The sequence below is a fragment of the Pinus tabuliformis genome, chromosome 1_1 (genome assembly GCF_031772625.1).
Source record: "Pinus tabuliformis cultivar Carrire ecotype Pingquan chromosome 1_1, CPIR1, whole genome shotgun sequence".
Classification (NCBI taxonomy): Eukaryota; Viridiplantae; Streptophyta; class Pinopsida; order Pinales; family Pinaceae; genus Pinus; species Pinus tabuliformis.
This window is the reverse complement of record NC_142297.1, coordinates 122,849,852-122,864,914: the sequence shown is the minus strand read 5'-3', so window position 1 is coordinate 122,864,914 and position 15,063 is coordinate 122,849,852.

The following is a 15,063-nucleotide window of genomic DNA, read 5'->3' as shown; positions in this document are numbered from 1 at the left end:
AGATACAACCAATCCATGCCGAACAACATACTTTATGATCCCAACGGTGGTAAATTTAGATGTGTTGTGGTAGGCATACAATTCAAATCAAATGCACAAGCTCTTACACAATGATAAACTCGCTTCTTTGTACTTGTATCCAACTGCACTAACCAAGAATTTGCATGCAATTCCTTAAACCACACTTATCCACCAAATAAGGACTAACATAACTATAATTAGATCAAGGTTTAATCAAAATAGAAATAAATTGATCACAAATCTTACCATCCATCTCAATGATAAATGCCTGGTGTTCTTCCTACCTGTTTTCCAATGCTGCATAGATACGTGGAATACTCTGACCAACATCCCCAACAGTCTGAGCTTCCTGTGCACTGTATATATTAGGCCTACCACCCTGATGTTGTGAACAATATCTCTTAAGGTGTTCCTCACCACATGTCCAAGACTCCAACTAACCAGTGCCCTCACCTTTGTCCTACTGCTGCTATGACCTATGTCCCTGTCTAGCTGCATTAAAATTCTTTTTTCAGTGCCATATTTTCCTTCCCATCTGCATTCTGAGGCCTTGTTCTCTTAGGATGCCATTTACCTCTACCTTTTTCTTTTCCCTTCCATACATGCTGAGATTCATTCTTACATTTTGATTGTTCATTGCAATGTTTCAATTTACCAATGACTTCCTCAAGTGGCTGAGGCTCATCATACTCAATCCGATCTCTAAATGCTAATGGAAAACCACTGGAAAATATATGAACTTTAGCATTCTCATCAATAAGATACGATACATACCTCAATAAATCTAGAAACTTGGTCGTGTACTCTTCATTTGTCATTGATCCCATCTTTATCTCATATAATTCTTTAGCCTTATTTTCATAGTAACTCTCTCACAAGTACTTCTTCCTAAAAAGGCTCTTGAACTCCCACCAAATCAAGTCATATGTCATGATGTCTCTGACTTGCTTAACATATTTCCACTAGATGTCTGCTTTACCTTTCAAACTGAATATATCTATTCTGGCTTTCATGTTATCTGTGTACTCATGCAACTCAAATAATTTGTTCATCCCAAGTGTCCAAGCCTCTGCATCTTCTGGCTTCTTCACATATCCATCAAAATTAGGTGGTTTTTCTTTCTTGAACTCATCTGGAAAGTATCCCCTATCATTCCTCCTGTAAGGATGATAGTGATGGCAACCATGATGTCTATTAGAACCAAAACTAGAATAGTACCTGTGCTCATCACCCCTTCTGTCTGTAGTGTCCAACAACCTGCCATCTCTCACTGTATCAGATCTATTCGACTTGTGTCTACTAGGAGACCTATTGCTATATGCCCCATTGGTTGCATCCCCATATCCATGTTTGATTCAGAGTGACCCTTGTCGCTACAAGTCTGACAAACTTTGAAGAAGTATAATATTAACCTATGCTTGTTTCTCTTGTGCCTGTATGATTCGACCATTATCTACCTTACAAATCCTTATCTATTCCTTCAAATTTCTCAATGTAAATGCAAAATTGGAAGAGTTCCCAACACCATACTACTCTTTGGATTCATAGGGAGAGTCTTTGTAGTCAACCATCTTTCTAGACATTTGATCTCTTTCCTGCAATGCATAATATGTCAAATGAACCAAATCACAATAAATCAACGTACTTCAGTATAGCTTGGGGAGGATACCTTGCCTGCAAGTTCACCAAATTAGCGTGATACATGTATAACATAATCATAACATCATATATACATACACAAGTAAATGTATCAACACATAAACATCACTCTAGTTAGGGTCTAGCGATCAATGTAAGGCCATATCAACAATGCATGCTATGACGTCATGCATGTCAAAATCCGTTACTGATCTGGATTTAAATAGGAACGCAAAAAATTACAGATATAACCATAAATACAAAGATGCAGTAGGAATAACACTTCATTTCATTAATATCAAACACTGAAATATGCTTACAAACAAAATGGAAATAAGACTAGCTCGGACGATAGTAACTTATCTTTGAGAAGATATGTGGCAGCTACATGCCTCTGAATTGTGTTAAAATGAGGCTACAAGGACTATTTATTATTTAGAAACAATCGAAAACCCTAAACATCCAAAAATCCAACTCTAGGAGATGAAGCGACAAACTATGGGCCCCGTTTGGGTAAATTGGTACATCAACTTCTTGGGGTCGTAACTTTGGAATACGATCTCCGTTTGATGCGCACAATACATCATTAGAAAGATCTATCCAAGGAATACAACTTTTGAATGAAAAATAATAGTTAACGACCCATGTTGCTCATGGTTTTCCCAAAAAATGTGTTTTAGGGCCTCAAAACAGCTTCAGAAGTTCAAGACCTGAGAAATTGCCATAAATAGTAAATTGTGCTGCAAATAAGTAAACTGAAAAAATGAAAGAAACAATGGTGGGGGTCTAAGTGGAATAGGTGGGTGGCCACCAATATCGACCTAGATCAGTTACTCCATTGTACACATTGCCACATGCAACTAATAATATGCATAAGAAATGCCTAACCAACTATACATATGCATAAATGCATGTAGTTGAACATAAGCGATCAATTCTTGTAATTAACCTATAAGATTGATACATGTAATCAAAACATACAAGAATGTAACCATATGTAAGTAGGCGATATAAAATCAAAATGTAAGCGACATATAATCCATATGCAACCAGTCACATACTCATGACAAATGCATTCCACAACATCAAAATCAAATTCTCCATGGCAACATTACTACAGCCATAATCAATCACCAAGAAAATTAAACAAGCAAATGAAATGCAAGTGTAAAAGGCACACATGCAACTGACATGCATGCATGGCCAACACATATTGCCCATCCATTTTGAGGGTTGAACCATGCTTTGATACCACTATGTAACACCCTTCTCCCACATCCACCCAAGTAACCATGCCAACCAAGGTAAACAAGAGACGAGAGGCTAATATGATTAGATTCAACCTCCTATGTGACCTTAAGGAAGTGGAATTGACAGAAACATCACACATAGTCATCCAACATTAGCTTCAGAATCCTGAGGAGACATGTCAACTACTCATACAACCTGTCCTTGGGTCCCACTGATGTTCTGGATCTCTTAGGCCACAGTCGCTCTCATGATATGAGCAAGGGAGAAACTAGAAACCCAAAGTCACTTTCATAGGTTTGCCTGCTAGTGACAAGAGACCAAAGTTACTAATTTTGTGCCAGCAACCCCAGGATTTAAGCCCCTTTTTTAGGCCCAATCCCAGGTCACTGCCTAGAATGGAGTGATAGCTTAGAATTAGTAAAAGTACAGGGAAACGATGATGCAAAAGAAATAAGCTGAAGAAGACCACAACTAGACCCCTACTAGCCATGATAGGTGTTTCGTCAAACATATCATCAACATGTAACCTACAGGTGTAAAAAACAAAATTAAGTGTAGGGATCTCATACTTATCTGAGAATCGCTATGAACCATTGTTCCCTCATGTCATTTGTTGCAATATCATCTATTAGCTTATAAACACATTACCCATTCATGTACAAGTAAATACATGTTGAGAGCCATACATAGCTGCTCTCATAAAATATACATATAACCAACATAATAGGAACAAAATTACCATAAACATATCAGCCATCAAAATCCACATATACATCAATACATTTACACATGAAAATCAAGGGAATGAATTTTATCATTAATGAATACAATGAACCAACTAGAAATGGGACTACCATGTTCCACCCGACCACAGATTGGCTGAGCCAAGTCTCTCTTCAACAATTCACCCACGTATCATATTACAAGCAAGAATATGGGATTCATAGAACCCATCAAAAACACTAATCAACATGGATTCCATTGGAGTTATCCACCTACACCATGAAGAATTTGAGTGCCTCCTAGTCTCTCAGGCTTTACTACAATCCATAGTCTGATCTAGGAACCACTAGGCCCTACATCAAGACATAATCTCCAAGCCTAACTGTGCATCCCATCTCGTGACCACTAGGCCCAACGGAGAGAAAATATGTTGAGAAATAGCAACAAGAATTTCCAATTTAATTTGTCCTTGAATTACATTGGGAATTAAATTTGAATTATATTCTCATAACACCTTAAAATTAGTTAATTAAGTTGATTAAACTTACTTAACTTGGGAAATTTGAGTTTGAAGTATTTATGTCGTCATGCGTATGTTCTCCCTATTTTGTAGGAGTCAATTGTGAGTCGTAAAATAGAAGACTCAGTTTCATGAGTCAGTTCAGTTAAATTAGTTCTCAAACTGATTGAGAGAATTAATAGTGAGTTAATAGTCAGTGGTGGCACTAATGAACTCCACTAGTGCTACTCTAGTTAAATAAATATTTACTCATTAGAAACTCATGTATGTCGATTCTGAGAAAGACCTAGTTGAGACTAGAGTGCAGGGACAAGGTACTATTTGTTTTAGATTTTTCTGAGTTGCAATGATAGTGCATTCATTTAGGAGCTGACCCTTGAGGGATTGCACAATTTTTAGAGGCTTTATTTCCCTTTAAATACAAGCTATCCTCCATAAGAATTACACATTGGAATAGAGACTTAGAGAGCTTGTGAAGAGGATGAGAGTTGGCCTTGAGCTTGCTTATGATTTAGAGATTGAATTTGTTGAGTGCTAGGATTGTTCTAGAGAGAACATGCATTGTATTTTTATCTTGATTTTCCAGATTAATACAAAACAGATAGTGGGGTTTTGAGCTGTGGCTTTCCCCAAATATTTGTTGTGTTATGTGCCTTTGATTCTCTTCCTTTATTGATTATTATTTTCTTGATGTTTATGGGCTTCTGATATAAAGAGTAGAAGTAGATTACTGTCTCTTGATTTAGCAAATTGCATTAGCTTGTGAATCTAAAACATTTTCTACATGGTATCAGAGTTGAGAAAACCATACTAGAGGAGATTTCAATGTTTTGAGGTTTTGGGTTACAGGTGAAAGTTGAATTTGCAATACATGCTTCAGGATCGACAGATGGCATTCCATGGGTTGAGGCTTGAGTATGCCTTGGAAGGCAGCGTGGATTTCGTAGCCTGGAGGGACAGGATGGAGGCTGTTCTAGAGGACAATGGCTTGAAGGAATTTGTTGAACAAACAATTCCTAAGCCAGCAGCAATTGATGCACAAAACTTGACTGAGTGGAAGAAGTGTGTGGTGAAGGCAAGGTGGATAATACTTGAGGGAGTTTGAGATCATATTGTCTCGAGTCTCCATGGAAAGGAAACCTTGCATGCTATGTGGAAAACATTGAAGAACTTATATCAAAATAACAGTGACCAAAGGATGTTGTCACTGAAGGATAAACTTCATAAATCAATACGGAGAAAGGCAAGACGATTCCAAAGTAATTCATCAAGTTTACTCAATGTCGGGATGACCTTGGTAGTGTTTGAATCACTGTAGTTGAGGAGGATATGGTGAGCCTTTCTCTTCTTGGACTCCCAAAGAGTTGGCATAGTTATAAGTACTCTATCAATGGTCAAGAGAAGTTTCCATATCAGGAACAACTATGGTCAGATTTGATGCAGGATGAGATCAAGAGGAACACCAGGGACGGCTCTTCATCAAAGACTAATGATGAAGAGAACCGTACCTTAGCGAATAAGGAAAGGAAGGGGAAAGGTAAAATTTCCCATTCCAAATCATATTCTTATCATGGAGGTAAGAAGAAGGACATGAAGAAAGTTAAATACTTTCATTGTCACAAGATGGGACACTTTGCTACAAATTGTCCATTGAAGAAGTCTAAGGAAAAGTCCTCAGGAGGAGCAGCGGGTGAGGCTTTGGCCTCCCAATTCGAATTGGACATTTCCCTCATTGCATGCACGGTGTCTTTAGTAATGGGAAGTGTCTGGCACTTAGATGGTGGAGCTTCATTCCACATGACTGGTGACAAAGAGTTATTTAATGAACTGGAGGAGAAAGATTTAAAGATGCATATCGAGATGGGTGATGACGGTAAGTATAGTGTATTGGTGAGGCATTATTACTTTTCAGAGGGAGCATGCAGCTCCACTCACCTTGAAGAATGTTATACACGTACTTGGACTAACGAAGAACTTGGTATCCATTTCCATGCTTGAGGATAGAGGCTATGATGTGATCTTTTCGAAAGGAAAGGTGTTCCTTCAACACATAGCCATGGGTCAAGTAAAGAAGATAGGGATTCAAGTTCATAATCTCTATAAGATAGAGGTAGAGGATTGTGCTACTTTTAGTTAGAAAGAGGAAAAGATTTTGAGCCAAGATGTCGATGAGTTGTGGCATTGGTGATTGGGCCACTTGCATCATGGGCCTTTGAAGATATTGCAACAAATCTCTACTGGTCTTCCCAAGGGTACGCTTGAGCAAGTTGATACATGGAAGGGTTGTACTTTGGGAAAATACACCAAGCCTTCCTTTGGAAATAGAGACAGTTGAGTAGATTCTATTCTAGGGAGAGTCCATTCAGATGTGTGTGGACCATTCTCAACAAAATCCACGGCCAAACACAAGTATTATGTTATATTTTTTGATGAATATATTGTAAATGATGGGTATTTTTTATGCAAAAAAAGGATCAAACTTTCACAAAGTTTTGTGAGTTCAAAGCATTGGTAGAGAAAGATTATGGCAAGAAGGTTAAAGCTCTACAAAATGATAATGGTGGTGAGTATGTCTCCAATGAGTTTAATAGCTTTTGTGTAACAGAAGGGATTAAATGAGAGTTGATGACACCCCATAACCCTCAACAGAATGGGGTTTCCGAGAGGAAGAACAGGAGCATAGTAGGGGCTACAAGGGTGATGTTGCATGATCATATCTTACCACTACACTTATAGGCTGAAGCATGCAACACAACAGTTTATGTTCATAACCGTAGCCCACATCGGATACTTGAGATGAAGACACCAAAGGAGGCTTATTCTGGTAAGAGGCCAGATGTTGGTCACTTCAGGATTTTTGGGTCATCGGTTTATTGCCATGTGACCAAAGATGCATGAAAGAAGCTTGAGCCAATAACAAAGTTGGGGATCTTTGTGGGGTACACTGATACACCCCACAACTATCACGTGTACATGCCGACCAATCAGATGATAATGGTTCGCAGGGATATCAAGTTCGATGAAGAGAAGGCCATGCGAGTATCCCTTGAGAGGGAGCTTGAGCTACATGCAAATGAGGAGCTTTTAGCTCCTAAGGTTGAGGGGCCTCAGATTGATGTGGAGCAACCACATGCATAGGTTCATAGAGTGGAGACATCCACTCAGGCAATGTCTTTCAGAGAGGGAAGGAAGCACACTAGAGAGGTTCACAGATTATTGGATGATGCACGGGAGAATTTTGGAGCACCCTCTTCTTAGTGCAGAAAAAGAAGGTCACTAGAGAGGTACACTGGATACATGGAACTTATGGGTGCATGTGTTGTGACAGATCCATCTTCCTTTTAGGAAGTAGTGTAACAACTGGTCTGGGTTGATGCGATGGTGGAGGAGTATGACTCCATAGTTCAAAACAATGTTTGGGATGTGGTCCCAAAGACTGGAGGACAAGTCAGCTGTGAGCTCCCGTTGGCTTTACAAGGCAAAGCAAGCTGTAGATGGTAGTGTGGAGAAGCATAAGGCCAAATTTGTGGCCCGTGGCTTTTCACGGGTACAGGGGATGGACTATGATGAAACCTTTGCTCATGTTGCAAGGTACTCATCAATCATATTTATTTTGGCACTATCAACACAGATGGGTTGGAATATCCATAAGATGGATTTGAAGGCTGCCTTCCTCAATGACATGATTGAAGAAGAGGTGTACATAGAGTAGCCTAAAGGTACCATGGACCGTCAGTTGCATGTGTGCCAACTCAAGAGAGCATTGTATGGGTTGAAGCCAGCGCCTCATGCTTGGTACACCAGGATATATAGCTACTTCACTGGGTCGGACTTCATAAAGAGTGAAGCGGATGCGAATTTGTATCACATAGTGGTGGAAGGCAAGCTGTTGATCATTGTACTTTATGTAGATGATATTATACTGACAAGTGATGAGAAACTCATCAAATCTTACAAGGAGGACCTTGCAAGAGGGTTTGAGATGAAGGACATGGGGCTCATGCATTACATTCTTGGCATGGAGGTGTGGCAGGGAGATGGGGAGTTGTTTGTATCTCAGGGAAAGTATGCCAATGAGATACTCAAGAGATTCCACGTGGAGAGCAGTAAACCCATGGAGACTCCTCTAGCTAGTAACTGGAGGAAGGAGGATGCTACTTCAGGGGAAGTAGTGGAAGCTACTGTTTATAGGAAACTTGTGGGTTCACTCATTTACTTGGTGAATACAGGACTGGATATGTGCTATGCAATTAACCAACTTAGTCAAGCGATGGTTATGCCTACCAAGCTGTATTGGAAGGTAGCAAAACATATATTGAGATACCTCAAAGGCACTACTCGGCTTCGGTTATGGTATAGATGGATAGAGGGAGTGAAGCTTCAAGGCTTCACCGCTATAGATTGGGGAGGGAGTCCATTCGACAGGTTGAGCACATCAGGAGGGATCTTTAGTATTGAGCCAATGACAATTTCTTGGTACAACAAGAAACATAGATTGATTGCACTCCAAGAGGCAATCCAAAAGGTGGTGTTTTTCATCTTCAACCTTTTTAGTGTAGCAAAGGTGACAAACTCTTTTGTCCTAGGGTGTTTTCGGAATAGACCAATGCCTAGTTTCATCGTGAAGCTCATAAGCATAAAATCTAATCTTATCAATATTCATTTTCTTTTTAGTTCTGGTTTTGAGATTGGGATTGATCACCTCCTTATAATATCTTAGCTTCATTTTTCTCTCTAAATCCATATCTTTTCACAACTTATCTTTAAATTCGGAAATAGTAATATTTTTAATATTATCCTTATTCTTCAATATTATCTCCTCCTTTAGCCCCCAATGGTCTAGCCAAGACTAGGCATCCTTATGCCAGCCTTGCTTGAGCTCGAGGTGAGAGTTTTGTCTTGAGTTAGAAGAAATTTAAAGATATCTCTTGGCTTCCATGTTGTATACCTCTTCTTATACATGAAATACCTAACCATAACAATTATTTCAATGGGGGAAATACTAGCTTCAATCAAGAGGATAGGGTAAATAGTATTTCCTTTAATATTGAGGTTGTAGGTTAGTTGTAGATTATAAATTGCTTTTGGCGCAGCTCAATTTTCCTGCATGAATTTCTAGATATACTGTAACCCTAAACCTCACATCCATATAAAATAACAAGGGTGATGAGAGTCTCAAACTCCATGCCAAAAGATCTGTAAAATTACAATTGTTTCCAAGCTTATGATAAACTTTTCAACCTCCACTTATCCTTTTCTCAATGCTATAATTCCAATTGCGTTGATGATGAATGTCAATTCCCAAATATTTGTATGAAGAAAATTTCTCCAAGTAGTTATTATCATAAATGACATTATCATAGTTGATATTTTTGGATTTACTTATCATGACTTTAGCCTTGTCAGTATTAATAGTCATATCCATCTTGAAATGGTAATCTTGGGATTCTAAGCTGCTAGTTGAGATCATCATGACTCATAGCTAAAAGAATGATATCATCGGCATAAAGGAGAAGAGTAATGACCATACCATATCATCAACATAGAGGAGAAGAGTAATGACCATAAAAGTGAGCCTCAGGCCAAAGAGTAATGACCATACCATATCATCAACATAGAGGAGAAGAGTAATGACCATAAAATTGAGTCTCAGGCCATCACATCCTGCAACTTCCAAACACTCTTCAAGCTTATCAATGTAAATACCAAAAAGGGTGGGGGATAAGAGACATCCTTTCTTAACTCCGATATTACATGTAGACATTCTCATACAACCTATTCACATACTCCTCAGCTCGGGTTAAGTTCAAACGATTATCAAGATGATTTTTATTGTGCAAATATCCACGACACATATGCATATTTAGAAATATTTTATTTTTTATTTTTAAGTATATGTTTATTAATTGAATTCATGTATTTTGTATTGATTTAGTATTTATATGTTTCAGAATAAATCGTTATTATTTAAATATATTTTAATGGTAATATGTATATTATGATTTTTTCCTATCAAAAAATTGGTTCAAATCCATCTATTATTATTTTTCTAGGTGGAATTTACATTATAATTATTATTATTATTTGATCTAATGCTTCATTTTATGGACATTACAATACCTCTCACATATTGAGCCCATTTTTAAATGTTTGCACATATTTACAACCACTACAACATTTTCTCCTCCATATTGAACTGATATTTAAATATTTACACTCAGTTGAGGACACTACAACATCTCCTCCAAACTAAGCACCTTTATTTAGGCAAAAATTCCCTTATTAAATCATTAAAATTATGTTTAAAATTACATGAAATCAAATGGATTTTAAAAATATTAAACTTCTACCACCCCTTTACTCCCACTGGGGCGTCAATATTTCAAGAAACAAACCTCTCTTTGAGTTATCTTTAGCAAGTGAGGAAAAAATATGTTAGCATGTGATTATGATAGGAAAGCAAAATATTAATTTTGTTGCACATGGCCTTTATTTTGGTAGAGATGTTGTGAAGCTAGATATTTTGTAATTTCTTGTAAACATTTTGACTTAGTCAAAATAAAATAAAATAAAATAAAATAAAATAAATAAAAATAACCCTATGTTAAAATAAAAGTAACTTCAAACTAAAATAATTTCAAATTTCAAATAAAATAATAAAAAATAAATTATAGATTATTATTACTAAGGTAGACTTGATTTTTAAGTTACTGGTAATTTTTGAGCTCCAAGTTTATGAGAACACATGATATTGACCCATAGTATTCATGTGGAATATAGCCTATTTAAAGGGAGGAATTAAACTAGCATGGATCCATATTAAGCGTCTAGAGGGATAAAATCCTTTGAGATGTTAATCTCTTTTAGAGTAAAGAGATTTGAGATTTGGAGTTGATGAATCTAGGTTCATTTAATAGAAATTGTATACTTTTTCTTTTCAATTTAGTATTGAGATATTAATAGTTATAACAAAGTTTTATAAGATGATATATATTGGTATTGATATATTGATAGTTATAACAATTTTTTATAATATATAATATGTAGTGAGTTTATAAGGTTTACAATTTTTGTTTTAACATTAAAATTAAAAAAATTTATGGTTATTGGAACCTTTATTGATATAAGTTTTTGGATAAATGGTGTATGCGAGTTTCTCTATGTCCTACATTTAGAGTCGTCTCACATTTTAATTTGTTTTTGATTTTATTTAATTTAAATTGCAATCAAAACTTTGTTATTTTAAATTATGGGCAAAACTTTACCTATTTTAAATTGTAAAATGTTTTTCATACCCTTCGCATGAAGTTGGGTAACAAGGATTCTGAGTGGAATCTGGCACTAAAGTACTGCAGTTGTCTGCACAACTACATTTGGGACGAGATGGAGTTCCTAGACAGCTCCTTGCTTGGTGCTGCCTATCAATACGCTGGCAAGATCGAGCAGACGTTTAAACAGAAGAAGAAAGACTTTGGATTTGCAAATCTGAAGTTAGGGGAAGGCGCCCCCAAACTGCAGAGCAAAGGACAAAGCCAAGGTAGGGTGACCCCGAACAACTTGTCGAAGCCACAAGAAAATAACAACACCAAAAATATAAAGAAGGACACAAGAAAGTGATGTGAGTTCCATAAGAGCCCCAACTCACAACACAAGTGAGTGTCGAGCCAAGAAGTCACTAGTGGTCGAGATGAAGGCTTCAGAATCAAATGCATGTTTCGATTCTGATTCAGAACCTGACAAGGGGAATGACAAAGGGAAGAAAATTATTAATGTGGAGCCTAATGGCACTATTGCCACCACCAAGATCCAAAAGAATGATCTTGAAGATCAAGAGAAGGGGGAGCATCTCTTCCACTCATATATGTGGGTGAAGGGTTCGCTATTGCAATTGATTATCGACAGTGGGAGCCAAAATAACCTCATTTCAATAGAGGTCATGAAGCGTTTGGGCCTACCGACCAAACCACACCCCCTGTACACCATCCTGTGGCTTCACCAAGGACGAGATCTTCGTGCCAGCTAAAAGTGCTGCCTTCCCTACAACATCAAGCCCTTCACAAATGAGGACTTGTGTGATGTTTCTCCTCTTGAAGTTTGTGATGTATTATTAGGCCAACCATACTAGTGGAAGTGTCATGCTGCATATTAGTCGAGGCCCCACACTGTTATTATTTATTTGGGTAGTAAGTTATACAAGATATCAGAGGTAGCCTTGCCTACTGCTATCTCTTTGATCTCTGCTAAGCAATACAGTAAGTTATCTCCCAGACTAGGAGATTTGTTTTCTTTTTGATTCACTCTCAAAGTAAGGGGAAGATCATGGCCACATCCATGGCCCTTGGGAAGGGTTCCTCCATGCAACAGAAGTAGGTGGATAATGTTGTAGAAGAATACATGGACATATTCTCCTCACCCATAGGGGTACCGTTGCACTGTCAGGTCAAGCATTCGATTGATATGACTCCTAGAGCACCTCTACCCAACGGGCCAATATATCATCGCTTCATTATGGAAAACGAAGAGATCAAGTGGAAAATCCAAGAGTTGTTGTAAAAAAGCCACATCCGACTAAGTTCCTCACCTTGTGGGAGCCTAATTGTACTTGTACATAAGAAGGATGAGACCTGGAGGCGTTGCATTGATTATTGACCACTATAAAACAAAATCATTATCTAGAATAGGTATCCAATCCCATAGATTAATGACCTTTTGGATCAACTCAATGGGTTCAAGTATTTCAGCAAGATCGATATGAAGTCTGGCTATCACTAGGTTCCAATAGAGCCCACAGAGGTATGGAAGATCACCTTCAAATCCAAGGAAGGCCTTTTTGAGTGGTTGGTTATGCCCTTCGGCTTGACAAATGCCACTACTACTTTTTTTAGGCTAATAGATGACATCTTGCATCCCTTCACCAAATCATTCGTGGTTGTTTATTTGGATGACATCCTCATCTTCAACAAGAGTTGGGAAGATCACCTCTGCCATATTCGACAGGTCCTCCAAACTCTGTGACAACACAAGTTGTGTGCCAATTTGGAGAAATGCACTTTTGGTATGACTTAGGTTCAATATCTGGGGTACATCGTTGATGTGCCGGGTGTGCATGTGGACCCAACCAAGATACAAGTCATTCGAGATTGGCTAGCCCCAAAAGCTCTAATGAAGCTCCACAATTTTCTAGGTCTTGCCAATTTCTACTATAGGTTCGTGTTGGGGTTCTCTCATATCACTTGGCCTTTGAGTCAAGTCACTAAGGATGGAGCGAAAGAAAATTTTTTTTGGTACGAAACCCAATAGAAGGTGTTTTCCGAGTTGAAGCATCGCCTCTGCTTTGCACCAGTGCTCACATTATCAGACCTGCAACAACCATTTGATATTGAGACATATGCCTCCGACTATGCTATTGGTGCAGTTCTTACTCAGGAAGGGCATATTATAACATATCATAGTGAGACACTCTCAGACACCGTCCAAAAGCATCCCACATATGACAAAGAGATATATTCCATGGTGCAAGCTTGCCGATAAGGGAAGCATTACATTATGGGGAAGGAAATGGTCATCCACATAGACCACCGACCTTTGTAGTTCATACAGACATAAGGGAAGTTGCAGAATGATCATCGCCAGAAATGGTCCACATACTTGCAACAGTTCCATTTGAACATTAAGTACAAGAAGGGCAACACCAATAATATTGTAGATTGCCTCAGCCGATCGCTGGTCATGGTGCTGACCACTGTGCTCGACTCTTGTGGGCATGAGACTGTGGGGTGGCCACATCTGTATAAGAGCAATCTAGAATTCAACAACACATACCATACACACCTGGAAGGTAAGCAAGTTCCAGATTTTCACCTCCAGGATACACTGTTATGTCACCTAGGACACCTATGTGTTCTTTCAAGTGAGTGTGCCAAGATTATTTGGAAGGCGCACTATAGTCAGGTCATTGGAAAATTCATAGTAGGGAAAACAGTGGCAGTGCTGCAGAAGTATTTTTATTGGTTGAACCTTTGACAAGATGTTGGGAAGTACATCAGATCTTGCATTTCCTGCGCCATTTCCAAACTTACCATCAATAAGCAAGGCCTATATACTCCTCCGCCTACTCCTAATCAACCTTTGGAATCCATCTCCATGGATTACATGTTGAAATTCTCTTCTACTAAGCATGGAAACAATTTTGTTTTTGTGGTTGTTGACAGATTCTCTAAGATGGCCATCCTAACCGCCTATAAGAAGTGTATCCCAACAGAAGCCACTGTTAAGATCTTCTTTGAACAAGTATGGGTACACTTTGGGATCCCATAGTCCATTGGCTCAGATAAGGAAAACAGGTTCCTAAGTACATTTGGGTCAATTCTCTCGTCTATGTTGGATACCAAGCTCACTAAGTCCACAAATTTCCACCCCAAAACTGAAGGACGAACATAGGTCATCAATATGATGGTCATACACATTCTACACTTGTACAACTCGAAGCATCCACACACATGGGACGAAAGCCTCCATTATGTCCAATAGAGCTACAACAGAGCTCTCCATAGCTTAACTAGCCACAATCCCTTTCAGGTGGGATTGGGATTCCAACCACTATATCCCATTGATGTGGCCATACCATTTGCAGCTACTTAGGTAGCTTCGACCCATGTCCAATCCGAAGTTGATAGGGCTAACAGCTTCATTGAGTGCATCCATCACATCTGCCAATAGGTACATGATATATTGAACAAAGCCAATGCAAAGTACAAGCAACAACCTGATCAACACAAGGTGCCACACAAGTTCCATGTGTGCAACAAAGTTTGGCTACATTTGCAGAAGGAGCACCTCGCTGGGCCCCATTGTAAGCTTCGACCACTCCGATATGAGTTGTACACCATCACCAAGGCTGCAGGGGATAA